At 41.4% G+C, this 20,593-nt stretch overlaps 1 protein-coding gene and 1 non-coding gene across 2 annotated transcripts in view; both read left to right on the plus strand.

The window, feature by feature from the left end:
- The window catches only part of JAK1 (Janus kinase 1), a 237,098-nt gene that overhangs the window by 38,724 nt on the left and 177,781 nt on the right, over positions 1 to 20,593 (plus strand). The gene's annotated exons all lie outside the window — the stretch shown is intronic.
- On the plus strand, positions 5,195 to 5,303 carry LOC119626298 (U6 spliceosomal RNA). The gene has a single exon (XR_005242489.2). It is a non-coding gene; the product is annotated as a U6 spliceosomal RNA (small nuclear RNA).

Raw genomic sequence — 20,593 nt, forward strand, 5'->3', positions numbered from 1 at the left:
ATTAGTCAGGGAAGGACTCACTGATGAGACAGCACATGAGCAGAGACCTCAAGGAGATGAGGCATTGAGTTACTAGGGTAGCTGAGGGAAAAGCATTCCAGGCAAAGGAAATATTTCAGACGAGAAACCTAAGGCATAGATTGACTTACTGAGGTTTCACCCAAAGGAATCATAAAAAGAGCTCAGGCAGTTCTGTGGAACACAACAGCACTCTACTTCCCTTCTGTGAGCTTGATTATAGGTAAGAGCAGAATAAGAGCAAAAAAGGCTGGACGGCTGTTGGGGCTGTGCCAGCTGTGGCAGTGTGCCATGCAGACCTCCCTTCCAGAAAGAACCTGCTGCAAGGAATGCAGAATGCTTGCTGACAACTGCCAGTCTGAATCTGCCCCAGCATCCAGGGTGCAGCACTTTCTCCCAGGCAGTCCTCTACCAATGACTGAGCATGGCAGGGGTACAAGGGCATGACCACTGCCATACAACGTGGGACTTTTTTGAGGGCAATCCTTGTGCCAGACTCCCTATTAGGCTGGCCAGGACATTTCCAGAGCTGCACCACAGTCTGAGACTTTATTCACCCACACAATCATTCTTCCTTACCCTTCTCCTTTTACGAGTCTCAGACCTGCAACATGGTTTTAAGGCTTTCCCTGCCCTCTCCAGCTCCCTTCTCCTTTTGCCTTTCACAGTTATTACACCCCAGTGCTTTCACTTATAAACCCATCCTGGTGTCTGTCTGCTTCCTAGAGGACCCAGATTGACAGGAAGCAGAGCAAAAATACATGTAAGGAGATTTTACTCTGCTGCTTCTGCCGGCATCAGTCAGAGATAGACCAAGGGAATTGGAGGAGGTCAGTTGGCAGTGATGTCAAGGATGATCAAAGTTTCCAGATAATTGGCTGGGTGCGGTGACTCACACCTGTAATCCCAGCACTTTGGGAGGCTGAGGTGGGTGAATCATTTGAGGTCAGGAGTTCAAGACCAGCCTGGCCAACATGGTGAAACCCCATCTCTACTAAAAGAAAAAAAAAATAGCCGGGTGTGGTGGTGTGTGCCTGTAGTCCCATTTACTCAAGAGACTGAGCCAGGAGAATAGCTTGAACCCAGGAGGCAGAGGTTGCAGTGAGTCGAGATCGCACCACCGCACTCCAGCCTAGGCGACAGAGTGAGACTCTGTCTAAAAAAAAAAAAAAGTTTCCAGATAGCCAGCCCTACCCAGGCCATCTCAAGTAGTATACAACCTGAATGAAACCTGCTTATTTAAAAAAAAAAAAAAAAATTTTTTTTTTGAGACAGCCTTACTCTGTTGCCCAGGATAGAGTACAGTGGCGCGATCTCAGCCCATTGCAGCCTCCACCTCCCAGGTTCAAACAATTCTCCTACCTCTCTGGCTCCGGAGGTGTACTCCGCCACGCCTGGCTAATTTTTGTATTTTTTAGTAGAGATGGGGTCTCACCATGTTGGCCAGGTTGGTCTTGAACTCCTGGCCTCAGGTGATCCGCCCACCTCTGCCTCCCAAAGTGCTGGGATTACAGGTGTAAATCACTGCGCCTGGCCAAACCTTCTTATTTAAAATGCAAACAATTTCAAAAGCAACTCCTCTAGAAACTCATAGCAGCCAGATGGCTGCCCCTAAGCTTTCCTTATGTAGAAATTCTGAGGCTACCAATGGAACAGTTCTAAACCCTTCCTTCCTTCTTTCCTGTTCTGGAGGAGGAAGGGATTAGTTAACACACTAGAATCCAGAGGGGCAGTGTGTTTGAGAGGGGAAGTTGGCACTCATTTCCACTCTTGGAAGCCAAACCATGGGATTCTGAGGTCTCCAGGGACATTTTCTAGATCTCCAACTGTGATGATCATCTCTGTCTTACACCCCAGGCTGTGTTCAAAGGACTGCCTGTGTCTGGCTCACCATGTTCCACTGACATTCCAGCCAGAAACCATTCTCAGTGTTGGTAGAACAATGCTCTAATCACATAGCTGAAATTACAGTTTGGGGCTCCGTAAGGTAATGGTTCAAAAGATTTTCTGTGGAAATCTCTGCAGTCCCATCCGGAAAGCAAACACTGGCTGGATAGGAAGCAGCCTTGGGGTGGATCACATGGAAAGCAGGTAGACAAAGTTATGACCCAGGATTTCAGAGTGAATATCCTCTCTGTGCCAGGCACTTTTACAAGTTTATATTTCTAAAACCAACCTATGATGCTGGAATTATACTTTGAGGGAATCGCTACTTTATGGCTTAGAAAAATGTGGTTTGGCTGGGTGTGATGGCTCATCCCTATAATCCCAGCATTATGGGAGGTCGAAGCAGGAGGATCACTTGAGTCCAGGAGTACAAGACTAGCCTGGGCAACATGGCAAAACCCCATCTCTACAAAAAATATAAACATTAAGCAGGCATGGTGGTATGCACCTGTAGTCACAGCTACTCAGGAGGCTGAGCTGGAAGGATTTCTTGAGCCTAGGAGGTTGAGGCTACAGTGAGCTATGATCATGCCAGTGCACTCTAGCCTGGGTGACAGAGTAAGACTGTGTCTCAAAAAAGGAAAGAAAAGAGAAAGAAAGAAAGAAAGAAATGTAATTGGAAGGTTAAGTGATTTTTTCCAAGGTCATAGTGCTAGCAAGTAGCAAGCCTAGGATTCGAGCCAGGTCTTCAGATGCTAAATTTAGTGACTTTTTAATGATTTTACTGCTGGCTAACTATTCTCTTGCCTTTATTCATATTCCTGTGTCAATAATAGTATTTTACTCTGTGGCCTCACCTCTTTGCTTAGTTGCTTAGATAAAAATCATGTTGATTTTTAATGAGGCCGTGGTTGGGAAGCACTGTAGTGGACATTTGCTAGTTTTTGATATCCCCGACATCCCTTTTCCTCCTCTTTTGGTAAATGTATTCTAATTTCTCTCTGGAGAACTCGCTTCTCCCCCACTTGGAATCCATGTGTTTCGGGTGGACTGTAACCCTTACTTTAGGAATGGGGTCTGTGAATCCCCCTAAATCAGTGTACCTATTCCTCTTGGCCACTGCAGTTCGGATTGGTCTGTAATCAGTCAGGTCCTGTAAGTCTTTTTGCCAGTGCTTCTGTGAGCAAGCACTCTTCTCCAGTTGGCCTGAACCTGGAAGAATGTGTGGCTGGAGATGCTGTAGCCATCTTGCTGTTCTAATTGGTGAGGCCTGTCCAAGAATGGGGCTCACACAGTGAAAACAGAGCTAAGAAGGGAGGAGGAAGAAATCTGGTCCTGGTGTCACTTTTTTTTTTTGAGACAGAGTTTTGCTCTTGTTGCCCAGGCTGGAGTGCAATGGCATGATCTTGGCTCACTGCAACCTCCGCCTCCTGGGTTCAAACGATTCTCGTGCCTCAGCCTCCTGAGTAGCTGAGATTACAGGTGCCTGCCACCACGCCCAGCTAATTTTTGTATTTTTAATAGAGACAGGGTTTCACCATGTTGTCCAGGCTGGTCTCAAACTCCTGACCTCATGTGATCTGCCCACCTTAGCCTCCCAAAGTGCTGGGATTACAGGTGTGAACCACCACCCCCAACCTTTTTTTTTTTTTTTTTGCTCTGGACCAGGACATTCTTGAAGCCAGAACTACCTCCAAGAACTTTCAGGTCTGTGATACAACAAATTCCATGAATGCTTAAATTAATAATGTAGGTTGGATTTCTGGTTACTTTCAACTGCAAGAGGCTAACCTGTTACAACAGACTTTCTCAGTTCAATTTCACTCAAGTTAAGAACCAATTAGGACTCAACAATAAAAAGACAAATTACCCAATTTAAAATGAACAAATGATATGAATAGACATTTCCCCAAAGAAGATGTACAAGTAGCCAATAAACTCTTGAAAAGATGTTCAACATCATTAATCATTAGGAAAATGCAAATCAAAACCACAATGAGATATAACTTTACACCCCCTAGGATGGCTGTAATAAAAAATATAAACAACAAGTGTTGGAAGGATATGGAGAAATTAGAACCCTTGTACCTTGCTGGTAGGAATGTAGGTGGTACAGCCACTTTGGAAAACAGTCTGACAGGTCCTCAAACAATTAAACATACAGTTACCAGCTATTCTACTCCCAGGTATATACCCCCCAAAAATGAAAATACATGTCCACAAAACGTTTTGTACAAGAATGCTCATAATACTTGTATTCATAACAGCCGAAAATGGAAAACAACTCAAATGTCCAGCAATAGGAGATTGGATAAACACATTGTGATATATTCATACAAAGGAATACTCCTCAGCAATAAAAGGAACGAGCCACTGATACATGCAAAAAAAAAAAAAAAAAAAAAAAAGGATGAATCTAGAACCATGGTGAGTGAAAGACACCAGACGCAAAATAATAAATGTGGTATGTACATTTATATGCGGTCCCAGAACAGGCAAACTAATCTATGGTGATAGGATCAGAAAGTGGTTCCCTCCACCAGGCGTGGTGACTCTTGCCTGTAATCCCAGCACTTTGGGAGGCTGAGACGGGTGGATCACGAGGTTAGGAGATCGAGACCATCCTGGCTAACACGGTAAAACCCCATCTCTACTAAAAATACAAAAAATTAGCCGGGCGTGGTGGCGGGCGCCTGTAGTCCCAGGGAGACTGAGGCAGGAGAATGGCGTGAACCCGGGAGGCGGAGCTTGCAGTGAGCTGAGATGGCGCCACTGCACTCCAGCCTGGGCAACAGGGTGAGACTCTGTCTCAAAAAAAAAAAAAAAAAAAAAAAAAAAAGAGGTTCCCTTAGTCAGAAGGAAAGGGATTTGACTAGAAAGGGACAAGAGGATGAGACAACTTTCTGAAACTTTAGATGGTAGTAACATGAATGTGTACAATTATCGAAATCCACTGGCCAAGCATGGTGGCTCAGGCTTGTAATCCCAGTGCTTCAGGAGGCCGAGGTGGGAGGATTGCTTGAGGCCAGGAATTCAAGACCAGCCTGGGCAACATAGCTGGTCTTAAAAAAAAAAAAAAAAAAAAAAATAGCCCAGTATGGCTATGTATGCCTGTGTCTCCAGATACTCGGGAGGCTGAGATGGGAGAATCACTTAAGCCCAGGGGCTTGAGGTTGAGGTTGCAGTGAGCCATGATTACCCCACTGTACTTCAGCCTGGGTGACAGAATGAGACTCTGCCTCTAAAATTTTTTTTAAAAGTCATTGAACTGAACCTTAAGATCAGCATATTAAATACTTCACTTAAAAATAATTAATACTTGGAATGATACAGAGAAGATTAGCATGGCCCCTGTGTAAGGATGACAGGAAAAAAAAAATACTGTGTTTTAAATGTTTACTGCTTCCTCACTTTTCATGAGGAAAAAAAGCATCCACTGAATTTATATGATCTAACAGGTGTGAAAAACTCCCTATCAAAAAATATCATTCCCCACCAACTTAAGAATAGACTGAATTTCCCCTGATTAGCTTCTCCTTTGATATACACATTGAAAGCCCTAAATAAAATGCTATATTAATTTCCCCAATGAATATTTTAGCATGACACTAATGTATGAAGTTGGTTCTCCTCCCTCTTAGCAAGGTACTGCAACCCAGTATTGACTATGTTAAAGTCTAAAAATAAATAAGATAATAAAAATGATAAAATGGTGATTACCTTCTTCAAGTTGCTTAGAAGTCTGAAGAGGCACCAACCCTTACAAACGAAATTTTCACTTTGGCTGACTCAGTCTCATTTGTTAATTTTTTCTTTACATCACCCCACCTCCCAGCTTTATGCCTCATCACTTACTACCTACTGATCAGTTTAATGGGCCTCAGAAAGGCTATGGAAATCCTAAAATGCAGAGTCATTTACAGACTTCCCTCACATGAGCCCTCAAATCCCTATGGGTGCACTGGAATATCCATTTTGTTGGTGATTTATGGGTTAGAAAGAGCCCTTAATTGCTTCACTAGCATGGACTTCTCTGTGACCAAGAAAAATAAAAAATAAAATAAATGGCAATGTGGGCTCCTTTAAGAGAAAGGAGAGAGGACATTACACAAGAAAAATGTTATTTTCCAATATCAAGAAAATTCATTAGCAAACACATTATAATGCACTCAAGTAGTCATCACCCTGAATTGTTTTGGAAAAGGCCCTGCTTTGGAAAAACACAGGGCAAAAACATTACTCCTGTAGCTTGGCACAATAAGATGGCAGGATGACAAATGTCTTATTCTCTACAGTGCCTTAATATTTACAGGACATCTGCTACTGTGTATTTCTCCCTCCCTTGAGTCACCTTTATCACAGTCTAACATTGTGTTATTGCTGTTTCCCATTCCACCTGTTATAGTGATAAGATACAGCTCTACTCCTCCAGTGTGTGTGAAGCAAATGAGTCTGAAAGTCAGGAGGCTGAGCTTCTAGTTCCATTGTTGTGCTAACTGTGCACTCTTAGGCAAATATTGCCTAAGATTATCTTGGTTTTAGTGTCCTCTTCTAAAAAAATGGGAAGTATAATAGACATGGTTCCAATGAAATGGAAGCTAAGACTTACCCCGAGCCATTAAGGGTTCCTCATAGAACCAATATATAGAAAAGGGGTGATATATCCTTAATAGCAGTAATTAGATTGCTGCTATCTAGTGGGGATAGACAGGGAGAGCTATGTTTAAAACTCAGGGATTCAATGACCAACTTCTTAGCATTCCTTGGCCCAGTGGTCTGCTCAATGGAAAAGTGCAGCCACCCAATAAAGACAAGATTATCAATGTCTCATATCCTACATGCAACAAAGTTTGCATCTCTCCAAATCTACTTTGGAAAATAGGCAAAAACATCTTTACTATGGGACAAGTAGCCTGGGACAAGGAAAGAGGTAAAACACATCCTGCTGAAGTGCTGATGGAAGGAAAGAGCAGAAGTGGGAGGTGGAAGAAGGTAGCCTTGAATACCAGTGTACGCCTTATCACCAGCTGCAGAAGCAGGGGTTATACCAGCTGTAATGTCAATCCCTTGGTCATTTCTTCTTCTCCCCAAACTTTGTATTTTAAAAGAAAAACACTGGAAGTGGCTACCATTTTAGATTCAGGTGGACATGTGAGCAACTTCTCATCACTCCGAATCTACTCTTTGCCCAGCTCCATTCTGCTGGGTTCCCTGGGTGGTTAACCTAAATGCATTACATCCACAGATTCTCTTGTGTTCTGGCTTCAAGTTGGGTTCAGCAACAAGGAGCACAGACAGAAGATTGGGAGACGGAAGGGAGAAGAGCAAGATCAGGGTATTTATCCCCTTTGTATGAGGTCACTGTTCTGTGAACTGGCTCTGTCTTTCCACTAGAGGTCACAGCTCAAGCTATGTCATGAGCAGCTCTCTCCGCATAGCTCTATCTCCTGGTTCTAATAAAGGCTTTCTTTCCTTGCCCCAGTGGGTGGGAAAGGCACCCCAAGTTACTAGTTCTAGAGTATTTTGTTACCACTTTTGAGTTCCTTAAACCTTGCCCACACCTTTGTAGATGATCCTTTTAAATTAAATTCTTCTCAAATTATCAAATTTGTACAAATAAATTTCTTTTCTAGTGGAACCCTAACTAATATGGACAAGTTTCTTATAGGAACCACAAGCGGTAATTGTAAAATCAGATAAGATTTATTGAAATATGTGTGAAGTTTCTTTGAAGAATATAATGACTTTGTAGAAGTTCAAATGAAACATATGCAATACATATAGAAAAATGCATAAAGCATATATGTGCAGTTTGAATAATTATAAAATGAACAGCTATATAACCAGTACTGTGATCCAGATATAAAATATTGCTGCCTCCCCAAAAGCACAGTGAATCATTTCCAGGTTCAAGCTACTCAGAACAATGAGGCTAAGAAAATTCTTGTACTTGTCTGTAGTACACATTGCAAGAGTTTCTCTAGGACGGTGGTTCACAGTCTTTTGGTGATAATGTGGAGTGGTGATGAGAGTTCTCAAGAGCTGTTGCTGAGAGTATAAATTAGCACAAGCACTTTGAAAGAACGTGGCATTGTCTAGCAAAACTAAAGTTATATGCACCTTCTTTTTTTTTTTTTTGAGATGGAGTTTTGCTCTTTTTGCCCAGGCTGGAGTGCAATGGCACGATCTCAGCTCACTGCAACCTCCGCCTCCTGGGTTCAAGCAATTCTCCTGCTTCAGCCTCCCATGTAGCTGGGATTACAGGCATGCACCACCACGCCTAGCTAATTCTGTATTTTTAGTAGCGATGGGGTTTCACCATGTTGGCCAGGCTGGTCTTGAACTGTTGACCTCAGATGATCCACCCGCCTCAGCCTCCCAAAGTTCTGGGATTATAGGCGTGAGCCACCATGCCCGGCCTTGTTTTTCTTCTTCTTTTTTTTTTTTTTTTTGACAGACTCTCGCCCTGTCACCTAGGCTAGAGTGCGGTGGTACGATCTCGGCTCACTGCAACCTCTGCTTCCCAGGTTCAAGCGATTCTCCTGCCTTAGCCTCCTGAGTAGATGGGATTACAGGCACCATGCTAATTTTTGAATTTTTAGTAGAGATGGGGTTTCATCACATTGGCCAGACTGGTCTTGCACTCCTGGCCTCAAGTGATCCACTCGCCTTGGCCTCCCAAAGTGTTAGGATTACAGGTGTGAGCCATGTGCCTGGCCTCGCATCTTCTGACATAGCAACTTCACTATTTTGCATGATGTTTGCTGTAAATTTTCTGTAGGTACCCTATTTGACTTAAAAATTTCCTTTTATTTCAAGTTTAGTGATTTTTAAAATTAAGAATACATATTGACTTTTTTTACCATTCACTTTTCCTAAATATGTTTGGGGGGTCATATGGGTTCTCTCCTTTATTCTATTAATATGACAAATTACATTGATTCATTTTCAAATATTAAACCAATTTTGTATTCCTAGAATACACTTAACTTGCTTTTCTCTATTATCTTTTTGTATTGCTGGATTCAGTTTGCTAATATATTGTTTCAGATTTTTTTCAACATATATCCATACGTCAAATTAGATTGTAATTTTATTTTGCCATAGTCTTCACATGAATTTTAGTGTCTTATGAGTTTGAGAATTGTTCCTTCTTGTATGTGTTTATGTGATATTAAAATACTTTGTTCGTTAAAAGATTGGTGGAACCCACATGAAAGGCTTCTAGTCCTGGAATTTTCTTCGTGGATTTTCTGTAAACGATTCAATTTATTTAATGATCATGGGATTGTTCAGGTTTTATTGTTATTATTATTATTATTATTATATTATTTTATTTTATTTTTGAGACAGAGTCTCTCTCTGTCGCCCAGGCTGGAGTGCAGTGGTGCAATCTCTGCTCACTGCAAGCTCCGCCCCCCGGGTTCATGCCATTCTCCTGCCTCAGCTTCCCTAGTAGCTGGGACTACAGGCACCCGTCACCACGCCTGGCTAATTTTTTTGTATTTTTAGTAGAGACGAGGTTTCACCGTGTTAGCCAGGATGATCTCAATCTCCATCTCTTGACCTTGTGATCCGCCCGCCTCAGCCTCCCATAGTGCTGGGTTTACAGGCGTGAGCCACCGTGCCCGGCCTGTATTATGTTTTTCAAATGCTCTCTTAGCAGAATCACGCTCGTGTTTTTTACATATGTTTATAAGGTTTGTTGATTTTTCCTCGAGGAAATTAGTCCATATAGTGTACTTTGTCAAATGGACTAACATTAAGTCATTCATTATATCCTCTTATTATCTTCCAGTGTGTACAACATCTGGAGTAATATCCCCTTTTTCACTCCTGATAGCGTGTGTGTGGTTGTGTGTGTGTTCTCTCTCACTCCCTGTGTGTGTGTGTATGTATGTCTCTCATTAGTCTCACCAAAGATTTTAGTCTTCTCAAAGAATCAATCAACTATTGGCTTTATTGTTCCTATTACATAGTTTTTCTATTTTATACATTTTTGTTCTTATTTGTTATCTCTTTCCTACTACTTTATTTCTGTTTATCTTGCAGTTTATTTCTAATATCCTGAGGTGGATGCTTGGTTCATTTACTTTTAGCCTTTTTTCTTTTCTAATATAAAATGTAAGGCTATAAATCAACTCTGTAAACAATTTTTAGCTCTTACTCTACAAGTTTTTGATATGAATTAATTTTTAAATAACTCACACATTTTAAAAAGGCACAGTTCATGGCCGGGCGTGGTGGCTCACACCTGTAATGCCAGCACTTTGGGAGGCCGAGGCAGGCGGATCACCCAAGGTCAGGAGTTCGAGACCAGACTGGCCAACATAGCAAAACCCTGTCTCTACTAAAAGTACAAAAATTAGTCGAGCGTGGTGGCGGGCATCTGTAATCCCAGCTACTCAGGAGGCTGAGGCAGGAGACTCTCTTGAACCTGGGAGGTGGAGGTTGCAGTGAGATCCCACCACTGCAATCCAGCCTAGGCGACAAGAGCAAGACTCTGTCAAAAAACAAAAAGGCACAGTTCACAATTAAAAATTTTTTCCACTATGATTTCTTCTTTGACCCATGAGTTATTTAGAAGCATGGCTTTAATTTTCCAAACATGGAGATGCTCTGTTTACCTTTTTATTATTGATTTGTAGTTAGATCACATTAGGTCAGAAAACATCTTCTGTATTAATCCTGTAAAATCTGTTGAGGCTTGCTTTAATGACTATGTATGAGTCCATTTTTGAAATATTCTGTGTGGACTTCAGAATTTTTTTCTGCAGTTGTTGAATGAAATATATATAATCTCTATTAGATCAATTTTATTAATCATTATTGTTTGAATCCTCTAATGATTTATTTTTATTTTTATTTTTTTTGAGACAGAGTCTCGCTCTGTCGCCCAGGTTGGAGTGCAGTGGCGCAATTTCAGCTCACTGTAACCTCTGCCCCCTGGGTTCAAGCCAGGGGCTTGTGCCTCCTTGTGCTTGTGCCTCAGCCTCCCGAGTAGCTGGGACTACAGGCTGTGCCACTACACCCAGCTAATTTTTATATTTTTAGTAGCGATGGAGTTCCGCCATGTTGGCCAGGCTGGTCTTGAACTCCTGAGCTCAGGTGATTCACCTGCCTTGGAGGCCTCCCAAAGTGCTGGGATTACAGGCATGAGCCATCACTCCCAGCCTATTTAATGATTTTTCTTCTTGTTCTATCAATTATTGAGAGATGTATTTTTTAATTTCCCATATAATTGTAGATTTGTACATTTCTCTGTATGGATCTTCTGATTTTTCTCTCATATAATTTGTGGCTGCACTACTACTTTACATTTCTACAAATTTTCCTATTTGAGCTATTTCATGTCAGTGTAGTTATACAATATTTGTCCTTTTGCATCTAGCTTATTTCACTTAGCATATGTCTTCAAGGTTTATCTATGTTGGGGCATATATTAGAACTTCACTCCCATTTATGTCTGAATAATATTCCATTGTATGTATATACCACATTTTATTCATACATGTGTTTGAAACATGGGTTATTTCCACCTTTTGACTATTGTAAATAATGCTACAATGAACATTGGTATACAAGTACCTGTTTGAATCCCTGCTTTCAATTCTTTGTGATATGTGTATAATACTTAGGAGTGGAATTGCTGGGCCAGATGGTAATGCTATTTTTAGCTTTTTGAGGAATTGCCAAATTGTTTTCAATAATGATTTTTGACTTAAAGTCTATTTTGTGTACTCAACATAAGAATGCCAGCTCTTTTGGAGTTATATTTGCAGGGTAGATCTATTTCCATTTTTATATTTCAACCTATTTGAATATTTATCCATTTTTATCCATTCTGAGAAGCTTTGTCTTTTAACTGAAGTATTTAATCCATTTATATTTTACTTATTTTAGTTAACTGATATTAGTAACTAATATTTTAAATCTATCACTTTACATTTTGCTTTCTCTTTGCTTTACTTTTATATACTTTTTTCTCTTCTTTTTTTTTGTATTATTTTTATTCCTTTTTTTAAACTCTAATAGTTTATAGGCTACATTTTGTCTTTTTTTTTTTTTTAGAGTTTAGCCTAACATGTTTATATGTATATATCACCTATTAAGTAAAAAGTTAGTCACTAATGTTATTCTTGTGCTCAATACCACAAAAACGAAACAGTAACTTCATTTACTCTCTTCTTAATTTGCATGCTTTTATTTTTGTGTATTTATCGTACTTTTTCATCTCATATTACATTGTTAAGGTTGTGTTATGCACAATTTTGCATTGTTTACATTTATTCATGTACTTACCACTCTCTTTACTCTTCATTCTTTCTTGTACCTCAGAGCATCCATCTAGGATCACATTCTTTCTTCCAGAATGACACCCTTCTGAATTCCTTTTAATAGCAAAGTCTCTGTGTTTCTATTTGGTTTTGGAAATGTATATATTTATACTATGCCCTCATTCTTGAAAGATTTTTTTCACTAAGAATAGAATAATAGATTATCAATTATTTTCTTTTAACCCATGGAGTATGTTAATGTATTGTCATTTGGCTTCCATTGCAGCTACTGAGAAGTCAGTGGTCTCTCTGCCATTCCTTTGATAATGATCTCCACACTTGTCCTGTCCTCAAATTTTTTCCTTTGGTGTTCACTTGAATCTGAGTATGAATTTTTCTTTCTTTTTCTCCTTTCTTTCCTTTCCTTTCCCTCCCTCCCATTCTCTCTTTCTTTCTTTTCTTTCTTCCTTCTTTCCTTTTCCTTCTTTTTTCCCTTTCCCTCCCTCTTTTCTTCTTTTTCTTCGTCTCCTTCTGCTCCTGCCCCCTTCCTTCCTGGGATTTGTTTGGTCTTTTGAGTGTGTGAATTAATTTCATTCATAGGTTCTGGAAAAGTTTAGGCCAGTATTCTGCAAATACTGTTTCTGCCATATAATCTCTCTTCTTCTAGTGCTCTAATTAAATATATGTTAGACTTTCTCACTCTATCTTCTATGAATTTTAATTTCTGTTTCATATATTGTATTTCTTTAAATTTCTGTGCTTCATTCTATAAAATTTTATGACCCAACCTTCTTGTTCTCTAATTCTCTTTTCAGTTGTATCTAATATGCTGTTAAGCTGCTGGTTTTGGTTTTGCTTTCAATCTCAGTAATGGTAAATTTTATTTCTAGAAGTTTAATTTTATTGTTCTTAAAATTTTGTTGGTCACTTTTTATAGGTTCCAGTATCTTGAAGATATTTTCAAGCTCATCTTTTATTTCTTTAACAATAGTAGGCATAATTTTATAATCTGTATCTGATAATTCCAGTGTCTGAAGTCTTTTTTTTTGAGACAGAGTCTCACTCTGGCACCCAGGCTGGAGTGCAGTGGCTGTCTGAAGTCTTGTTGACTCTGTTTCTACTCTTTCCTTTCTTCCAGCTCTCATCTGTGGTGCTTATTATGTATGCTTAGTTGTTTTTTACCAGTACTGCTTATTAACTTTGAAAAATCATTTGTTAAATTAAATACATTGAGACCCAGGATGAGGGTAACTTCTTAAAATGGATTTGTATTTGTTCCTTTGACTCCTAGGGACTTCACCAATATGGCGCCAAATTAAATGAAATTTGTGGCTTGAATTGCTTTGGACCACCCTGTGGTTATAACTTCAATAATGCCAGCAAGTGATTACAAATTTTCAAAGATGAAATTTTTATCTCATTGTACTGGTCAGCAGCAGTCCCTTTAGAGTAGAAATTTGGAGAAAATGTAGCCTTTGAATTCCAGTTCTATTGATGGATTTTCTTGTTTCTTTCAGTTTTTTTTTTTTTTTTTGAGACAGTCTCACTCTGTTGCCCAGGTTGGAGTGCAGTGGCATGATCTCGGCTCACTGCAACCTCCGCCTCCCAATTGGAGTGATTCTCCTGCCTCAGCCTTCCGAGTAACTGTGATTACAGGTGCACACCAGCACACCCAGCTAATTTTTTGTATTTTTAGTAGAGATGGAGTTTCACCGTGTTGGGCAGGCTGGTGTCAAACTCCTGACTTCAAGTGATCTGTCCACCTCAGCCTCCCAAAGTGCTGGGATTACAGGCGTGAGCCACCACACCAGCCTTTTTTTTTTTTTTTTTTTTGAGACGGAGTCTCGCTGTGTCGCCCAGGCTGGAGTGCAGTGGCACGATCTCAGCTCACTGCAAGCTCTACCTCCCAGCTTCACTCCATTCTCCTGCTTCAGTCTCTGGAGTAGCTAGGACTACAGGTGCCCGCCACCACACCCAGCTAAATTTTGTTGTATTTTTAGTAGAGACGGGGTTTTCACTGTGTTAACCAGGATGGTCTTGATCTCCTGACCTCGTGATCTGCCTACCTCGGCTTCCCAAAGTGCTGGGATTACAGGTGTGAGCCACTGCCCCCAGACTTTTATTTTTTTTTATTTTTAATTTTTTTTTTGAGACAGGGTCTTACTCCTGTCACTCAGGCTGGAGTGCAGTGGTGTGGCACAAACACGTGCAGCCTTGAACTCCTGAGCCGAAATGATATTCCTGCCTCGGCCTCTCCAGTAGCTGGGACCACAGGTGCAGCCCATCATGCCTAGCTAATTTGGTGAATTTTCTTTTGTACTTTCCTCCTTAGGAGTTAGAGGCTCAAATTGGCTGTATTGGCAAATGTCCTCAGGCAAAAGTGACTTCAGTATTCAGTATACCTTAGATTTTGTGCTGCTGATTCCTTACTGTCTTATGAGTACTTTGATGCTTCTAATTTTATTTCTAATAATTATTTTAATATTTGATACTTGATCTTCAATCTAACATTCTTAGTTGTCAGTTTCTGTAGTCAGGTGACTGAGGTGAGCTGCCCTAGGCTGGCTCCTGGACTGGTGGCCACTGAGGCCTCACAGGTGAGCTCTTTATCGTCTTCTGGTATCTTTACTCAGCAGCTGGGGTATTTCCTAGGATGGTCCTTTTTCTCTACTTGGTCAGGATCTTAGACCTCAGACCTCAGACGACTCAGACCACCATGGTTCTCACCAGCACTATAGGCCTGTTTGAGTCTCGGCCACAGCTTCTGTTCAACAACTTCCTCTCCACTTCTGCTGTGGGGTCACTTCAACCTCCCCATGACAGAGCCGTTATCTCTCAGCTGAGCTGGGTTCTATGTTCTCCACCAGAGATGCAGGAACATCTGAGTGCCTTTCACACCACACAGGAGCTAACAGGTGCCCACACTGGGCCCTCTTTTCCTGACTACTCTATTTTGCTCTCTTTCTGGGCCTACCCAATTGTACTGTTGACTCACCTTAACTAGTGATTTCCTTCTGGAATCCCAAATGGGAAATAGAAGAGAAACCCCTCAGGCCTTAGCCTTCTCCTCAATCAGTCTACCTTCCTTCCCTGGGATTTATTCCTGGAATCAAGAGAACTTTTTATTACCTAGTTTTCCTAACTCCACTTCCCTTCTTCTCCCTGCCATCCACTAGAACAGGAAGAGGTTCAGACATTCCACTTCCTCAACGTCTTATCCTTGCTCCACCCTGGGACAGTAAGCTCAATGGTCTAGTCATCACAGTGAAAAAATGTGTCTCCTTATACTATAAAAGAAACTATGATCTAGTTTACCAGGTGTAACCTTCGATATGTCAGTGGTAGTAAAAGGAATCTGGAAAATATATTTTCTTACCTTTCTTCTAGCTTTCTAAGTAACTATTTCAATGAAAAATCCTATTTTGGATATCAGAAGCTGGTTTTTTTGGTTTTTGTTGGTGGTTGGTTGTTTTTTGAGACAGGGTGTTGCTCTGCCACCCAGGCTGCTACAGCTTCAATCTCCCAGGCTCAAGTGATCCTCCTGCCTCAGCCTCCCAGGTAGCTGGGACTACTGGCATGCACCACCACACCCAGCTTATTTTTTGATTTTTTTGCAGAAATGAGGTCTCACAATGTGGCTCAGGTTGGTCTCAAACTCCTGAGCTCAATCAGTCCTCCTGCCTTGGCCAGCCAAAGTGCTGAGATTATAGGCGTAAGCCACTGTGTCCAGCCAGAAGCTGATTTTTAACTCTCCCTTTTAAAATTTTTGCTTTGACAGTTCTAATCCCACCCTCCACACACTGCCCCCAGGCAAATGAATGCTTTTGGTCTACTAAAGAAAAGATCATATACATGAAAATGAAAAAGATAAAAGCACATTAATATTTTTCATAAATATTCAAGTTGTGGATATAAACATATATATTATTACTATTATTTTAGAGACAGAGTCTGTCTCTGTTCCCCAGGCTTGAGTGCAGTGGTGCAATTGTAGCTTACTACGGCCTCAAAGTGGCTGGATGGCCTTGAAGTAGGAAAATAGCTTCCTCCCACCTCAACCTCCCAAGTAGCTAGGACTACAGGCATGCCACCATGGCTGGCTAGTTTATTTACTAATTTTTTTTAAGAGACAGGGTCTCACTTTATTGCCCAGCTGGTCTCAAACTGCTAACCTCAAGCAATTCCTCTGCTTTGGCCTCCCAGAATGTTCGGATTACAGGTGTGAGCCACCATGCCTGGCCATCTATTTTTTTTTTTAAATAAAGAATATTTGTATTGGTTATCTATTGCAGTGTAACAAATTGCCCCAATGTTTAGTGACTTCGAACAATGAACAGTTATTATTTTACAGTTTCTAAAGGTTACAAAATTGGTAGGAGCTTAACTGGACGATACAGTCCAGAGGAAAGCTGGGCTGCAGTCATCAGAAGGCATGACTGAGGCCGGAGGATCAACTTCCAAGCTCATCCACGTGGCTGTTAGCAGGAGGCCTTAGTTTCTTGCTGGCTGTTGGCTGGAGGCCTCAGTTTCTCACCACGTAGGCCTCTCCCCATGACGTGGCAACTGGTTGCCCTCAGAGCAAGCGCTCTGAGGGCAGGAGGACAATGGAGAAAGGGCGGGAGGGAGAGACAGAGAGAGAGAGAGAGAGAGAGAGAATGTGCATGCGAGAGAGAGCGCAAGCGCAAGAGAGAGCAGGAAGCCACAGTGCCTTGTATGTCCTAGTCTCTGAAGTCACACAATGTCACTTTTGCTTTATTCTATCCATTAGAAGCGAGTCACTAAATCCAGCCCATACCCAAGGAGAAGGCAATTAGATTCTACCTCTGAAAGAGAATGCCAAAAAATTTGTGGACAATTTAAACCACCACAGCATTCAAAATTGCCCACTTCCTGTGTGCCAAAGTATAAAACTAGGATATAGCAGCAACAAACTGGAGATTACTTGCACGATGGCGTCGCAAGTCTAGTGGGTACATGAGCATGAAAATAATCCATTGCAGTGTACTAAGATAGGGGTCCTAGTTTTCTCTCATGTGACATGGGGGACAGTAGGTTTGGGGGCACATGACTCAATATAAAAATGCTTTTGCATAAGTGTAATTTAGCAAAGGGGATCAAGAGCTGAGATGTAAGAGCCAGAATCCCAGCTCTGCCACTTACTGGCAATGTGACCATGGGCCAGTAACTTATCCTTTCTGTACCTCAGTTTCCTCTTCAGTAAGAGGGGAGAATGACAGTATTTATCTGATAGGGTCTTTGTGAGAATTAAATGAGTTAGCATATATAAAAGGCTAAACATGTGTCTGGATCGTAGCAGGTGTTAGTTATCAATTGTAAACTGCCAGCCACTTCAGAAATGGCAGGTATTATTATTCTAATTTTGAAACTAGGTACATGTCCTTTTCCCTCTCTTATTGAAAATGGAATTAACTTTCTTCCTAATTTAATTATTTTTCATTTCCAGTAAGTTTCCCAATGTAATTTAATTTTTAATGATACATTTGTACTTTTTTCTTTTTAAGCATTTAACAAATGTCATAAAATGTAAATGTCACTCTTTACCTCCACCCCCACCCGCTCATCAATTCCACTTCCTTCCCCAGAGGAAACCACTTTAACAGTTTCATGAATGTTCTTTTACATTTACAATTTAAACCACCACAGCTATGTGTTTTTGAAATATTTTAACATAAATGGAATCAAACTATGCATATCATCCTATGCAATTTTTTTCTGTAATTAACAGATCTTTTTATCTTAGTGATTATAGCTTTACATCATTCCTTTTAATGACTGTATTAAATTCTGCAGGATGGCTATAGCATAAATGCTTTAACCATTCTTCTATCGGTGGACATTCAGGTTGTTTCTAACATTTTATTATAAACAACTGTGTAGTGAGCATAAGCATTTAAATATATTTCCTAACCTTCAAAGATTTTGTGAATATGTTTTCAATTAAGACTTGTTACAAGGGGCCAGGTGCAGTGGCTCACGCCTGTAATCCCAGCACTTCTGGAGGCCAAGACGGAAGGTTTGCTTAAGCCCAGGAATTTGAGACCAGACTTGGCAACATAGGAAGACCCCTGTCTCTACAAAAGATTTAAAAATTAGCCAGGCACGTGGTATGCACCTGTAGCCCCAGCTACTTGAGAGGTTGAGCTGGGAGGGTCGCTTAAGCCCAGGGAGGCTGAGGCTGCAATAAGCTGTGATCATGCCACTGTACTCCAGCCAGGGCAACAGAGTGAGACCCTGCCACGAAAAAGGAAGAAGAAGGAGGAGGAGGAGGAGGAAGAGAAGGAGGAGGAAGAAGAAGAAGACAACGACGACGACTACTACTTATTTGAACCTGTACAGCTATAAGGAAATGTCAGCGGGGCATGCTGGCTCATGCCCGTAATTTCAACACTTTGGGAGGCCTTAGTGGGAGCATCACTTGAGGCCAGGATTTTGAGACCAGCCTGAGAAACATAATGAGACCCTGTCTCTTAAAAAAAAAAAAAAAAATGGGCCAGGCGCGGTGGCTCAAGCCTGTAATCCCAGCACTTTGGGAGGCCGAGACGGGCGGATCACGAGGTCAGGAGATCAAGACCATCCTGGCTAACACGGTGAAACCCCGTCTCTACTAAAAAATACAAAAAATTAGCCGGGCGAGGTGGCGGGCGCCTGTAGTCCTAGCTACTCGAGAGGCTGAGGCAGGAGAATGGTGTAAACCTGGGAGTGGAGCTTGCAGTGAGCTGAGATCCGGCCACTGCACTCCAGCCTGGGCAGCAGAGCGAGACTCCGTCTCAAAAAAAAAAGAAAAAAAAATGAACTTCATAGAAAATTTAAACCTTTTAGTTTGACATTCAGGAATTTCTCTAATGTGACCTCAAACTATTTCTCCAATTTAATCTCTTAGTACTTTTGCATAAACTCATATGTATCAAGCTGCAAATTGCCCTACTCAATGTTACTAGGATACACCATACACATATCTGTCTTCAGGCTTTTGCCTGGGCTTTTCTCCTTGGTTTCCTGCTCCCCTGGGCTTTTCTGTCCTACACTTCTGTAGTGGGTGATCATTAGGTGGTCTGTCCATCCCACAGGGGTGGCTTCCTGGATTCTCACCCTAATGACAGTTGGTTGGATCAGGGGTTGTCACCAAACCCAAGCTGTGCTAATCACAATCTAAATTTCCTGGGAACTTAGAAATAATAAATAAGAGGCCGGGCATGGTGGCTCACTCCTGTAATCCCAACACTTTGGGAGGCTGAGGCAGGTGGATCACCTGAGGTCAGGAGTTTGACACCAGCCTGGATAACATGGTGAAACTTGTTTCTACTAAAAATGCAAAAATTAGCCAAGCATGGTGGTGCACACCTGTAGCCCCAGCTACTCAGGAGGCTGAGGCAGGAGAATCACTTGAACCCAGGAGGCAGAGGTTGCAGTGAGCCAAGATCGTGCCATTGCACTTCAGCCTGGATGACAGAGGAAAACTCTGTCTCAAAAAGAAAAAAAAAATCATACCTGTAATCCCAGCACTTTGGGAGGCCGAGGTGGGCAGATCAGGAGTTCGAGACCAGCCTGACCAACATGGAGAAACCCCGTCTCTACTAAAAATACCAAAAATTAGCTGAGCGTGGTGGCATGCACCTGTAGTCCCAGTTACTTGGGAGGCCGAGGCAAGAGAATTGCTTGAACCTAGGAGGCGAAGGTTGTGATGAGCCGTGATTGCACCATTGCACTCCAGCCTGGGTGACAAGAGCAAAACTCCAACTCAAAAAAAAAAAAAAAAAAAAAAAAAAAAAAACAAGAAAGATAGAAATAAGAGTAGGGATCAGCCTCTCTCCAGGTGACCAGACCTGGGTCACCACAGGAGTGATGGTGTGGTTATCTGATCCATGGGATCCAGACACACAGGCAAAGTTGCCTGATAAAGAACAAGAATAAGACAGACCTACAGAGAGAAGATAAGAGACCAAGTCTGGATGTTTCTCCAGTACGGCACCCGGATCTTCTTCCTTTCTGGAACCCACCTACAGGCCTGCCTTGGGTTCTATCAAATACTGGGCTTCCTGAAGTTGTCTTTGTCCTATTTACATTCATAAAAGTGAGTCTGATTGTATCTTCCTTTAAGCGCTTATCCAGTTACTTTTGATCTGTGAAGCTTCCTTGACTACCCAAGCCCCAGGCTGAACTTGTGTGCTTGGCTATTAGGTCCACTCAGTTGGAACTTAAACTACTGATTTCCATCACTTTGTTTCAAAATCATGATTATCTGACATTACTGGGCAAACAGGAACTGTAGATAAGGAAGATAAGGATTAACATTTTTTTCCTTTTAAAAATGTTAATCATCTTAGATGGAACTTTCTAAGGTCAGATGACAAAACTTACTTAGCTTATTAAATTGAGTGCATTACTATTTA

This window comes from Chlorocebus sabaeus, chromosome 20 (assembly GCF_047675955.1).
Source record: "Chlorocebus sabaeus isolate Y175 chromosome 20, mChlSab1.0.hap1, whole genome shotgun sequence".
In the NCBI taxonomy this organism is placed as follows: Eukaryota; Metazoa; Chordata; class Mammalia; order Primates; family Cercopithecidae; genus Chlorocebus; species Chlorocebus sabaeus.